Raw genomic sequence first — 13,533 nt, forward strand, 5'->3', positions numbered from 1 at the left:
TCCTGTCAGTGTTTCTCAAAGTGTGTTCCATGGCACCCTAGGGTTCAGGGGAGGTATCTCGGCATGTGTAAGGAAGACAATGGCTCCAGTTTTCTTCGTTTTAGAGCACAAGTTTTCATGGCCCTGTTGCTAGAAAATTACAAAAAAAAAAAAAAAAAACACTGTGCAAGAAAATCACCGTGTTCACTTTCAGCGGTACTAGTCTAAAATCCTAGGTTCTTTCTCAGGGTCCTGCCTTATGATGAAAGACTCTGGTGGATTTTGTTCTAAAACTAGAAGCTCGGGGGCGCCTGGGTGGCTCAGCTGGGTGGCTCAGGGCATGGACCCAACTGCATTGGACTCCCTGCTCAGTGGGAAGCCTGCTTCTCCCTCTTCTGCTCCCCCTGCTTATGTTCCCTCTCTCGCTACCCCTCCATCAAATAGATAAATAAAATCTTAAAAAAATAAAATAAAAATAAAAATAGAAGCTCAAATGAGAACACTCAAAGAGCACATCCATGAGTCCTCTAGAATCACCTCTAAGCCGGAGACACCCAAAAAGGAATAACAGCTAGCAGGTCCTATATGCCTCAGACTGTTGTAAGACTTTTCCATGTACGATCTCGCGGGATTTCCATGACAGTTCTATACAGCAGGCACTGTTATATCTGTTTTACAGACGAGGAAACTGAAGCACAGAAAGTTTAAATAACGTGCACATCTTTGTCAGTTTGAATTGCTATAATGATTATCATAAGTTTTCATTCATTTTGCCAATGCTCATTGTGTCTGCGGCAGACATGGCTTGTTTCCTACTAAAGAGGCGTTCCCCCTACTTCTTTCGTGACACAACCTTGATTACGTTACAGGTGACAATATGCTGAGCTCCAAGGGATGAATCACAATTGTTTTAAGCCAGCCATGCAAGTTTTTGCTAGTGGTGGCTATAAAAGGGACAAAGTGTCCTAGTTCTGACTGAGACAGGAGGAGGACCCCGAGGGAGCTCTGAAAGAGATTTTTCCCTCTCTGAAAAAGAGACCAATGTGACAAAGGCCTGCATCCATCGATTGCTTGGGATACTAGAGTCAGGATGCAATGTTTGGTGCTGTGGCAGCCATCTTGGAACCATGAGGGAAGACATCTTTGTCGCCCTGAGGATGTCAGAGCAAAAAAGACAAAAATATTTTTAATATTGCTGAGTTGCTGCACAATTCCCACTGGGACTGCCTACCTCCCAACTTCTTGTTAAGAGAGATAATACATGTCTGTATAAACTTAAGTCACTCTTCATTGGGGAACTTAATTGCCTGACCTGAAGTCATCTGAAAGTAGTATCTTTCAGCCAGGAAGCTACCCATCTGTTTCACCATCATTCAGATCTTGAAATGTCTCCAAAATGCACCTCAAACCCTACCTGGAGTCCCCACCCACCTCTTTCTCCGTTAAGATTCTGGACTAGTATTTACCTACCAAGTGTCCTATTGCTTGATATTTTATTATGACGGGGTTTTGTATGATTTTTCACTCTAGGTTCTCCCGGGTTTGTTTGGACTCGCCAACTAGACACAGTTCCTTGAGGGTCATGCCTTCTAGTAGCTTATCTACCCCCAGCACGGCCAGCAAAACTTAACGCTATGTCACACACATGGCAGTCACCAAATTTCCTTGCAGGAATGAAAATGACGGCAATTACTACTGACGTTTTTAGTGCTGACTAAGAGGCATCTCACATCTCTCCTCACAATAAGTCTATTTTTACTCTCGGACAAGTAACTCGAGGTCCAAAGTAAACAGGTGACATATTATGAGCTCAAAGCGTTTTTTTGAGATTTGACAGGCGGCTAAAGATTATTTGACCCTCAAATCTCTACTGAAGAACATAGAAATCAGTGGTTCTCGGTAACAACTGCATGTTAGAATCACCTGGGGAACATTTTTAAACCGGCAGATACCAAGGTCCTAGCCCCAGAGAATCTGACTCAATAGGAGGTATGATCTGGACATGAGAGGTGGTAAGAGTTGAGACCCGTTGTTCTAGATCACTGTGTGGAAGTCCTAAAGCAGGGGGCTCAGACTCTAGCGTCCGTAAGAATGACCTGCGGTTTAATGTCAGATGATTCCTGAGCTTCACTACTGGAGAATGGGAGTCTGAGTTGGGCTCAAGGGTCTGCATCTTTGGAGAATAGCGAGGTGAGTCATTTGTATGTGGTCTATGCGCTACATTTTATAACCAGAAAATTCTGTGGTGCATTTTTTACTTGCTTAAAAATATACTTTTAGGGCGCCTGGGTGGCTCAGTGGGTTAAGCCGCTGCCTTCAGCTCGGGTCATGATCTCAGAGTCCTGGGATTGAGTCCCGCATCGGGCTCTCTGCTGAGCGGAGAGCCTGCTTCCCTCTCTCTCTCTCTCTGGCTGCCTCTCCGTCTACTTGTGATTTCTCTCTGTCAAATTAATAAAAAAAAAAAATCTTTAAAAAATATACTTTTAGAGGCTCCTGGGTGGGTGGCTCAGTCGCTAAGCGTCTGCCTTCAGCTCGGGTCATGATCCCAGGGTCCTGGGGTCGAGCACCCGCATCAGGCTCCCTGCTGAGCGGGGAGCCTGCTTCTCCCTCTTCTGCTTTACCTACTTGTGTTCCCTTTCTCGCTGTTATCTCTCTCTGTCAAATAAATAAATAAAATCTTTAAAATATATATGTGTGTGTATGTGTGTTTTGTGTGTGTGTGTGTTTATGTATATGTATACACACACACACACACTTTTAGAGGAAAATTAACAGGAAAAAAAGTAGCTTTTACAGATCATTAAGGGGAAAGGGTGCCTGGGTGGTCAGTCGGTTGAGCATCCAACCCTTGATTTCAGCTCAGGTTGTGATCTCAGGGCCCCGGGATTGAGCCCTGTGTTGGGCTCTGCCCTCAGCTTGTGAGCACTCTCTTTCTCAAATAAATAAAATAATCTTTAAAAGACAGAAAGTTCAAGTCAAAGAAGGTGCTATCTCCCAGTGGATTCTGCCCCCGAGTCATGTATTCAGTTTTGGGTACCGCAGTTTCAGGGCACTAAGCTAGAGAGCCTCCAGAAAAGGGTGACCAGAGTGGGGAGGAACCGGAAAATCTCCCCATGGGCACATGCTCAGTCTGGACAACAGAAGTTTAAGCGGGGGTAGCAGTTTTCAAATACCTGCAGGGCGAACACGGGGAAAGAGAAAGACTGTTCTCTGGAGCTCCAGAGAGAAAACGGGAAGGTTTGTTCAGACTTCCAAGGAGCCAGGATTCGGTTCAGTAGGAAGACAGTGGACCAGGAAGACCCTAACAAGTACTAACTCATAGTGACTTGTTGTGAGTTGCCGCAAGTGTTTAAAAGAAGCCGAAGGAGCATTTGTCCAGAAAAATGTAGAATGAGTTTCAGCACCAGCAGAAAAGTTCAATCAGATGACCTCTAAGCGCTCTACCAACTTGGGTCCCGCAGCTTTTTGAAATTCCTTGGGCCTCAGAAGGAGGCAATTTAGAGGAGGGAATTTACAATAAATGAAAATCCAAAGGACGGTGATATCACAAAAAGCGACCGCAAGATAAGGAATGCGGGCAGCCTATATAATGCAGAAAAGGCAGGGAAACGGAATCTGCCCCTGAGCCTCCAGGGGAAATGCAGCCCTGCAGACACTTTGATTTTAGGACTTCTGGCCTCCAGAACTGTAAGATCATAAATACGTGTGGTTTTAAGCCGCCAAGTTTGTGGTGATCTGTCAAAGTAGCCAGTAGAAAACTAACAAAACAACACCTGTAGGCAAGACTCGCAGATTTTAGGGAAGGAGAGGTAGATCCCAGAGTATTTTGCCCTTAAAGCTGGCCTTTATAAGATCTTGGTGGAAAATGTAGTTTGTTGTTTGGGGGTTTGGGTCGGTTTATTTGCTGCCTTTGGCACTTAAAAAGTCCCAGAATAAGAGCAAATGCCAGTTTTCGATGGTCTCCAGACAGGTTTCTCATGTAGCCTTCCAGAAACCTGCCAGTCTTGGTAACATCTATGGGCCAGTTTGGGGGCAGGGCTCGGCTGTGAGTCCTGTCTGCCTGTCCCACGCCTTCCACCAATCACGTCTCAGAAAGCCCACTCAGCACCTCGTCTGGTCACTTCTTTCCAGCTCAGCCACGGTTCAGGCCCTCATCCCTTCCATCTGCCCTGCGGGTGGGGTTGTTTTCGTCCTTGCTAACACCTTGCTTTGTAATCCCGTATCCAACCACTTACTCGAGGAAGCAGTGAACTTTTCCCGGCTCCCTGTGCGTTAGCCACTTTGCTGTTCACGTACAATCCCACTGCAGGGCTTTATCCTGGCTGTTTTCTCCAGAACATTCTTTCCTTAAATATCCAGATGATCAACTCTCTCGTTTCTTTTCCAAGTCTTTGCTTACCTGCCACTTTCTTCATGAAGCTTACCCTAGTTACTCTAGTTAATACTCCCGCTGCCTCTCTCTCATTCTCTCTCTCTCACACACACTTTCAACTCCCTTTTCTTGCCCGTTTTTTTAAAAAAGATTTTATTTATTTATTTGACAGAAATCACAAGTAGGCAGAGAGAGAAGGGGAAGCAGGCTCCCCGCTGAGCAGGGAGCCTGATGTGGGGCTCAATCCCAGGACCTTGAGATCATGACCTGAGCGGAAGGCAGAGGCTTTAACACACTGAGCCACCCAGGCACCCCTTGCCTGTTTTTTCCCCAGAACTTGTCTCCTCCTGACATAAAATAGAATGTCTTTATTATTATGTTTATCGTTTAGGGTTCGTCTTCCCCCACTAAAATGCTAAGGACCCAGGCGCAGGAATCTGTCTTTTCGGTTCCCTGAGGTGGCCTAGGCACCAGGAACAATTCCTAGAACATACTAGATACTCAGGAAGTACTGTTGAATGCATGAGTGTATTCTCTTCTCTGTGCTCATGCTTGGCCGGATCCTGGGGTAGAGCTGTAAGAGGAAGAAGACGTTGTGTGGCTCAGGGTCGGTCTGCCCAGGGTGACACACAGGCTGCATTTCACTCGGACTGGGTGGGCTGTTGACACCTGGGGGCGCGTCCCCTGGCGCTCAGCCCGCTTCTCCCCTCCTTAGCACTGACTGCTGTTCCAGCGGTTGCCCATTCTCCCCACACTTCTCTCCTCGCCTCGTTGGGCAAGAAATGAGTGGGAAGGCAGTTAAACCACTCTTCCACTGATCTAGGCGCTTCCGGATATATTGAAGCGCTTTGGAGGGGCGCCTGGATGGCTCAGTGGGTTAAAGCCTCTGCCTTCGGCTCAGGTCATGATCTCAGGGTCCTGGGATTGAGTCCCGCATCGGGCTCTCTGCTTGGCAGGGAGCCTGCTGCCTCCTCTCTCTCTCTCTCTCTCTCTCTCTCTCTCTCTCTCTGCCTGCCTCTCTGCCTACTTGTGGTCTCTCTCTTTCAAAAAAAAAATATTAAAAAAACGATGAAGCGCTTTGGGGAAAACACAGAAGATGGTTAGAACAACAGAGTTGGGGGTGGTCCAACATACATTTGCAGGAAAACCTCCAACAACTGCCAAACTTAAGCAAAAGTTCCGGCGTGGTTTGCCTTACATAAACCCAATAAAGGAGAACTCAAAAATGTAGGAAGGGGAGCAGAGCACAGTACCCCAATGTGTGTCACTTGGGGATGTGGAACGGTTTGAGCGGAAGGCGATTAAAACTCAGCAAACTCAGGAAAAGCTTTTTACCTCTCTGCTTAACCACTTAAATGAATTTAGATAGGATGTCTGTACCTGCAGGAGAGCTGTTAACCTGAGATCACTTTTTTGTTCTTTTTGAGAGGGAGAGAGAGGTAGGGAGGGGCGGAGGGCGGGAAAGAGGGAAAAATCTCAAGCTGGAACGCAGCACAACCTTGAGATCACGACCTGAGCCGAAATCAAGAGTTGGATGCTTAACTGACAGTCACCCAAGCACCCCCAGGGTGAACTTATTCTATCAGAGAGATGTCTGGCATGGCAAATATTTGTTTACCCAACAATAGCTCTTCTCTTCTTCCTGTGAATTGTCCTCCTCCCCCGTGAAGCCCGAGGCCACTACCCGCTTTCTCCTCAGCCAAGGAAGACAACGCCAGCCTCTAGGACCTGCCTATGCCTGGGGGGGGGGGGTGTCTCTATTTTTATTTGTTCATTTTCCTCCTGTTAATCTGTCTTATGTCAATTTGATTATTAGGCCAGGCCAAGAATCACAGAAGGGAAAAAGGGAAATGTTCTTCACCCCTTTGCCTGTAAAAATAGATTGGATCTGAGAGTGGAAAGAATTTACCTCTAGGTTATTTTAAAGAGTTTTGCTCAATTGAAAATTTTGAGCCAGGATGTCACCAAATGGAGGATTAGATGATGCCTGTTACATGAATACAGTGGACTATTAAGTGGTTATTAAAAGTTATGTTCTTAGGGCGCCTGGGTGGCTCAGTGGGTTAAAGTCTCTGTCTTAGGCTCAGGTCATGGTCCCAGGGTCCTGGGATCGAGCCCCACATTGGGCTCTCTGCTCAGCAGGGAGCCTGCTTCCTCCTCTCTCCCTCTGCCTGCTTCTCTGCCTACTTGTGATCTCTGTCTGTCGAATAAATAAATAAAATCTTAAGAAGTTGTGTTCTTAATATAATGGGAAGATGCCATTGTTGTAATGAGGGGGGAAAGTTGGAAAGGAAACTGTATAATTATGGAGGGGAGGAATATTAGCCACCCCAAAATGTCTCTTTAGCATGTGGATAATTTTAAGCTGATTATATTGAAGAAATGGAAGACTCAAGAAGTTTTTCTTCTCTCCCTTCCTTCTAACTGCCTAAAAGAATTGAAATAGAAGACCCACTCCAGGAAGGGAAGAGTCCCCTTAGATACCTACATTATACTATGAACTTGGGGTGGTGGACACAGAGGAAGTTAGCAAAATCTGTAAAAATTTCTCTCTATGTCCCATTGTTTCTGTATGACCCAGGAAACATTGTTCACCAAACATTTATTCTTTTTTCGTCTTCCTAGGAATTGTCTTCTTCCCTTTAAAGATCCAGAAACTTAATCCCTTCTCCTTAATGCTAGATGGTATATAAACCTCAATTGCATAACTGCCTGGGGTCTCATATTCTTGGAGATGGAAAAGTGCCCCCTCCTGTTAACCTGTTCAATCTGTCTCTTGCCAGTTTAATTCTTAGACCAGCCAAAAGATCCTTGAGTGGTAGAGAACAATTTTTCTTTCCAACGATTGAAATTTTTTTTAAAAATTCCATAATAAAGAGACTGGAAAGACACCAAATCATTAACCGGAATTGTTCCCGAGCGTTGAGATTGTAAATAATAGCCTTTTTGTCTTTTGAATTGTCTGATTGTCCACATTTTCTATAATGAGTATTATTTTCATTATAAAGATTAAAATGAGGGGTGCCTGGCTGGCTCAGTCCGAGAAGCATGCAACTCTTGATTTTCAAGCCCCACACAGATGTAGAGGTGACTAAAGCAAATAAAAAACTTGAAACAAAATAAAAACAATAAAGATTAAAATAAACGTTTAAAAACAAAAACCAAGCTTTGTATTCTAAAAATTGAATTTACCCAAAACTTATCTGCATTGTCATTATTGGGATGCATCTCTGGGGGAGGGAGAAAAAGTTCCGGGACAACTGTTTATGAAGTCTTTATCTAATTATTTCATTTACTTAAGAATGGATCTATAATAATCCAGAACTAAGGTAGAAGAGTGAAAGAAAAAAAAAAAAGGCCCGATGACCCTTTGAAGAAAACGTGCGGCAATTATTTAAAACCCCTAGCTTCTCATTTGGGAGCTTGAAACGAATTGGCTAAATGAATTGAACAGCTAATTTATTTGTTCGTTGTATCGAATGGGAGAATTCCGCTTAAATGTTCGGAATTAGTAGGTAGCACTGTACAAGAAAAGGTGAAGGCGGTGATGACAAACCAATAAATTAAAGGAGGTTGTTTGGCGAAATCGCTGAGTCAAGAGTCGGCAATCACGTGAAGTTTTTAATAAAAACGAAACTAAACCAGAAGTGGTGAGCTTTGCCTCCCTTCCCCACCCCTTCTTGGTATTGTTACAGGCGCGGGGAGCGTCGTCTGCAAATCTCCTTCGGCTTCTCCGCGGGGTGGGTTGGGCGGGCCGGAGCGGAAGGGGCGGTGGAAGGAGGGGGATCTGGGCCGGCGGGTGCGCCTTTGCACTTGTGGGCCGGCGTTTCGGGAACAGCGGCGCATCGATCCGGCCGAGACATTGGCCTTTTGTGTCTCTTGCGTCTGGTACCTTTGGAGGGCCGGCTGCCGCTGTGGGAGGCTGCGCTCAGTGCCAGCGGTCAAGGAGACCTTGCTTGGCAAAGCGACTATTGTATTTTGAGCGAGTGACTCCCGGAGGCTTTGCCGCTTTCCAGGCATTTCTCCAGGAGCTTTCTCCCCCCTGGAGGCCTAGCTTCTAAATGCAGCATGTTTTTGCCTTGTGACGCTGTTTTATTCTCGGCTTTGGCGCCAAGAGTGGAATGCAATCCTTAACAGTTAATTATGGCTTCTTGGAGGAAAGAACAATAAAGTGTTGTCCTTTATGTCTAAAGTCGGTACTTCTGAGTTCAATCGCAGTAGTTGCTTTGAAGTCTTTACCTGGCGTAATTACTCACCTGGTACCCTTTATGAGCGCAGGAGCCTGCACCAAAGTGTGGGGCTCTCTTGGGTTGGCTCTAGTCAATTTCGACATAGAGACACCCCACTTGTGTCGCGTATGTACATATGTCAAACCTCATCAAATTGTACACTTAAAATATGTGTAGTGTATTGAATGTCAGTAATACCTCAACAAAGCTTTTAAAAACGAACACATTCAGAGAAGTAATAAATGGTAATCAAAATTAAGAACTGATAAAATGCAAAAATATATTTCTTTTATCAATGTCACTGAGTAGTGAAAAAATCATTATCTCCTGCCTTTTCTTGGTGAGTTGTTACTTATTTTAAAGCCTTAAATTTCTGTAAATATAGGCACATGGTTTTACCTGTGAAGTTTTTCCTAAATGAGGACATTTCATTAATACTTTATTTACTATGGTTGTGACCCCTAAGAAAGCACAATGCCATCGGGCATCAGAAACAGAGAAGAGGCGTGTCTGGGTGGCTCAGTCAGTGAGCCTTTAGCTCAGGTCTTGCTCAGGTGGGGAGTCTGCTCTTCGCCTTCTCCCTCTGCCCCTCCAATCCCACCATTGGTGCTTTTTCTCTCTCTCAATAAAACAAATAAAATCATTTTTTTGGTAAACAAAACAAAACAAAACCAGAAAAGAAACATCACTGCCCAGGGGCACCTGGGTGGCTCAGTCATTAAGCAACTGCCTTTGGCTCAGGTCATGATCCCCAGGGTCCTGGTATGGAGCCCCACGTCAGGCTCCCTGCTCATCAGAGTGTCTACTTCTCCCTCTCCCACTGCCTGCTGCTCCCTCTGCTTGTGTTTTCTCTCTCTCTCTTTCTCTAAAATGAATAAATAAAATCTTAAAAAAAGAAAGAAAGGAACATCACTGCCCAGTAGAGGTAACACATGACCAGTGTCAAGAAAAAGGCTAAAGAGTCAGGCTGGCCTAGGTCTGAACTCAAAATCTTGCCACTCAGCTGTAGGAACAGCTAATTTTCCCGGGGCCTCAGCTTCTCAGAGGGTCCTAAGTGAATCAGGGTCAGCAGAGGAGGAACAGAAAAAGGGATCATTTGGCCTCTATTCTACAGTTGCGGGGAGGGGTTGGCTCGAATCTGGGCTGCTGCATGGTAGTAAAGTCTTGTGAAATTGCTGGTAGAAAAGAAAAAAAAGAAAAAAAAAAGAAATTGCTGGTAGAACGGTTATCACAGAAGTTAATCCTAAGTGCAGTCCATGGAACCCCAGTGCTAGAGGGTGGGAGCTGGTGTATGTCTCCAAGATCTGAAAACTCCCCAGGCCTTGAGGACCCTTAAGGAATAAATGAGATAGTGATTGTTAGGGCTGATTTAATGTTAAAACCTGTTTAACTATTAGGGCCTGCTTAGCCAGAGCAACTCCATATTGCCTAGGTAGCCATATTATTGTTTACATCCACAGACTTCATTCCGGGAATAAATGCCCCAGTAGTTCTGGTATGGTTCTGGGTATCGATTCCGGGAGTAAACGCCTTAACAATAGAAGCCACATACCTTGGGTCTGCGGTTATGCCCTATAAAACCAGCCTGTGAGATCGAGGCATCATCCCTCTCTTCGGAGGCGGCCCTGGCTGGTCAGTCTGACTTATAATGCTTGGTATAGAATAAGACTTGGCATAACTTTCACTTTGTCTCAGTCTCGTTCCTTTGATAACGGACCCAACATTCTAGGGGCTCGTCCGCAATTAAGCGACGAGAACTGAGTCAGCATCAGAATTTCTGGGAAAAGCCTCCGGAGGTAAGATCTCGAGATTTTATTCTGCAGGATCTGGTCTGTCTGGTTGTGGAGCTCCAGGGTATAGGCCACCAGGGAGAAGCTGGATGCAGCATTGCTCCCCAGGGTTGGAGTGGATGCGGGGATGCCCCATCCCTCCACTGGGAGATTGCCAGGGGGTTCAAGTCCCCCTAGGCAGTCAGGGGGTTCTAGTCCCCCTAGGTGGTCACCCGGGGTTTGAAGCCCCCTAGGCAGTCAGGGGACTGAGGAAATCGCCACCAGCGGCAGGTCGTATTTTTGAGTTGGGATTGTATCTTGCACACCCTTAGACTTGATATCTGGTTGAGGAAGGGCTACTGGGTCTGGTTTGTGGTTGTCTTTGTCTTGTCTTTTGTTGTCTGTTGTGTTGTTGTGTTTGAAGAAATGGGGCAAGCAGAGAGGGACCTATGACACCCCTAAGTCTTGTTCTCCAGCATTTCAAGGATTTTCAAGGTAAAACCACCCAGTTGGGTGACAAGGTTTACCCAGGAAAACTCTTTAAAACTAGGAATCCTTTCTCTGCCTTTTGGCGGCACTTTGTTCTTCTGTCTCCCCCTTCTGTTTCTGCACCAGCTTAGATGCTTGGATGCACCTCGGCCTGCATAACTTGCCTCTAGACTGTCCTCAGTGCTTCCTGCACCATGGCTCCTTCTCTCTTCACTGTCAAGGAGCAAAAGAGCAGCCCCTGGACCTAACACCCCCCACTCCAGATCTTCCCACCCATGTCTCAGGTAAACATTAAAAGTGGAGTGGTCCAGGTGAAAAGTAAACCAGTATTTGAACTAAGTTAAGTTTGTTGGTTTAATTAAGATAGACATGTCTTTAAAGTTACAGCAGTAAATGTGAAATGTTAATCAAAATTTACTAAAGGTCAAATAAGCTCATGCTATTTGTTAAAACCTATTATCAAAGAAATAACTAAACTGATGGTTAATTGTCTGTCTCAAAGTTTTAATGGGTAATTGTTAAAGTAACTTTCAAAGTCTTTGGTAACCTGAAACTTTAAAGTTTTGGTTGGATGACAAATGAAATTAAATTTGTTGGACATCTAGGTCTTAACCAAATGGGATAAAATGCTAACGCATTGAGTATTTGATGTAGGTTTGTGCTTTTGACTTGTAACTGAAAAGAAACTAAGAATATTTAAATCTGTTGGTAAACATATTTTGTGCTTAACTGATTCATAAATTTGCCATCTACAGAATTCTGTTGTAACTATTCACAGTTGGTTAGTACATAACCATCACTAGAGACTGAAGTGTTTCTAAGAATAGAAAATTCTGCTAACTGTAACTAAGACTGATGGAAGTAAGGGAAATAACCCTATATGTAAAAAAAAAATAGGAGATACATAAGAAAGATAAGGAATGGGAATACATTTTGTTAAAGATAAAAGGTAATTTTGTCCTAAATAAGATGGTTGTTTGAAAGGAAATGACTTGGGACAAAACCTGGATGCAAAAGAAAGTTGTAAAAGGTTTATGAAGAGAAATCTTCAGGAAAAAAAAATTTAGGTATGGTCAGGACAGACTACAAAACAACAACAACAAAACAAAACAAAAACAAAAACAAAAACAAAAAAACCCACAAGGTTTTTATTAAAAGTTTTAATGTTGTCTGAAAAACCAGAAAAAAGACAGTTGACTGATAGTAAGTTTAGAAAAAACTGTACACACACAAAAAGAGGGCCCAAGAGAGTAAGTAGTTTTGTCTTAAAGTAAAAATGTCTGGTTGCACCAGAACATGAAAGGAGATAATAAAAACTAAACTTGAGGGTATATAATAAGTCGTAGGAGGCTTAGGGAAAATGACTTTTATTTGCCTTGGTTTATAGGTTTAAAAGGAAACAATGAAATATGTTGAAAATTTGACCATATTAGATCAGTTTTGATGGATTTATTCACAAGAAAAAAAAAGACTAATAAATCTTTTCCTGTAAAATGTTTTTGTTCAAATGAGGCATAGTATTTAAGGAAGAAAGATTAAAGCCTTCTGTCGTGACAAATCTATATTGATGATCCACTCAAGTAAATGTTAACTAGTATGTATTAATTGATCCGCTGTTAAAAAGAGAATGTAAATGGGGCGCCTGGGTGGCTCAGTGGGTTAAAGCCTCTGCCTTCGGCTCAGGTCATGATCCCAGGGTCCTGGGATCGAGCCCTGCATCAGGCTCTCTGCTCAGCAGGGAGCCTGCTTCCCTTCCTCTCTCTCTGCCTGCCTCTCTGCCTACTTGTAATCTCTGTCTGTCAAATAAAATGAGTAAAATCTTAAAAAAAAAAAGAGAGAGAATGTAAATGGTTTTCTCTTTGCCTGCCCAGAGAAACCAGTTTCTATGTTTTGTTTTATCAGATCTTAAACATCCTTAATCCTATTTAAGCATGTACTTTAAAACTTAGATTTTAACAGTTGTCAATAAGATTTAAATTATAAATGAGATCTTTTGGACTCATAAGGCTTTTCCTTGGTATGCTAAGTTATCCAGGAAGTACTGCTAAACCAATGATAAACCTTGGGTTACATTTGGGTAAATGTTATAGCTTATTATAGAGATTCTATGCATTTCCTAAAGTTTTAATGTTTTGATAAGGGTCATCACTTGATATTTAATCATATCTATTCTGAGTTTTTTTCATTTGTAATTGTTTTAATTCTCTTGTAAAATGAATTCTGCCTTAAAGGAAATTCATATGGGAGACTTTCAGGACAAATACAGGTCTTTGATATGTTGAAATCCTGGAGCTGAAATGGGTAAAAATTTCCAGAAATAAGAGCTGCATTCAAACTAAACCAGAATTAGTAACATGGGACAAGATGAACTAAAAGATTGTAATGTTATGTCTCTTAATGTTGTATCTGTTATTTTTAACATTGCTGGTTCTCTAATGTTTGCTCTTCCAGACTAGACAGCTTAAAGGAAGTAAGGTTGACTTTATAAAACCTGGAGCAATACAGCCCCTTGAAACTGTTGGCCTGATACCTTGCTCACAGAGTTCCCAACAGCCTCACCACGTGAGTAAAGAATGTCACTTCCTGGAAGGTGGAGGGACCTCAGGATATATTGGGGACCTCAGAAAGAGGAATTCACCAAAATCGACAGTATTGCAGGCATGTCTGATGGCAAGTACTTGGCTTGGCTTCTGGC

The sequence above is a fragment of the Mustela erminea genome, chromosome X, assembly GCF_009829155.1.
Source record: "Mustela erminea isolate mMusErm1 chromosome X, mMusErm1.Pri, whole genome shotgun sequence".
NCBI lineage: Eukaryota > Metazoa > Chordata > Mammalia > Carnivora > Mustelidae > Mustela > Mustela erminea.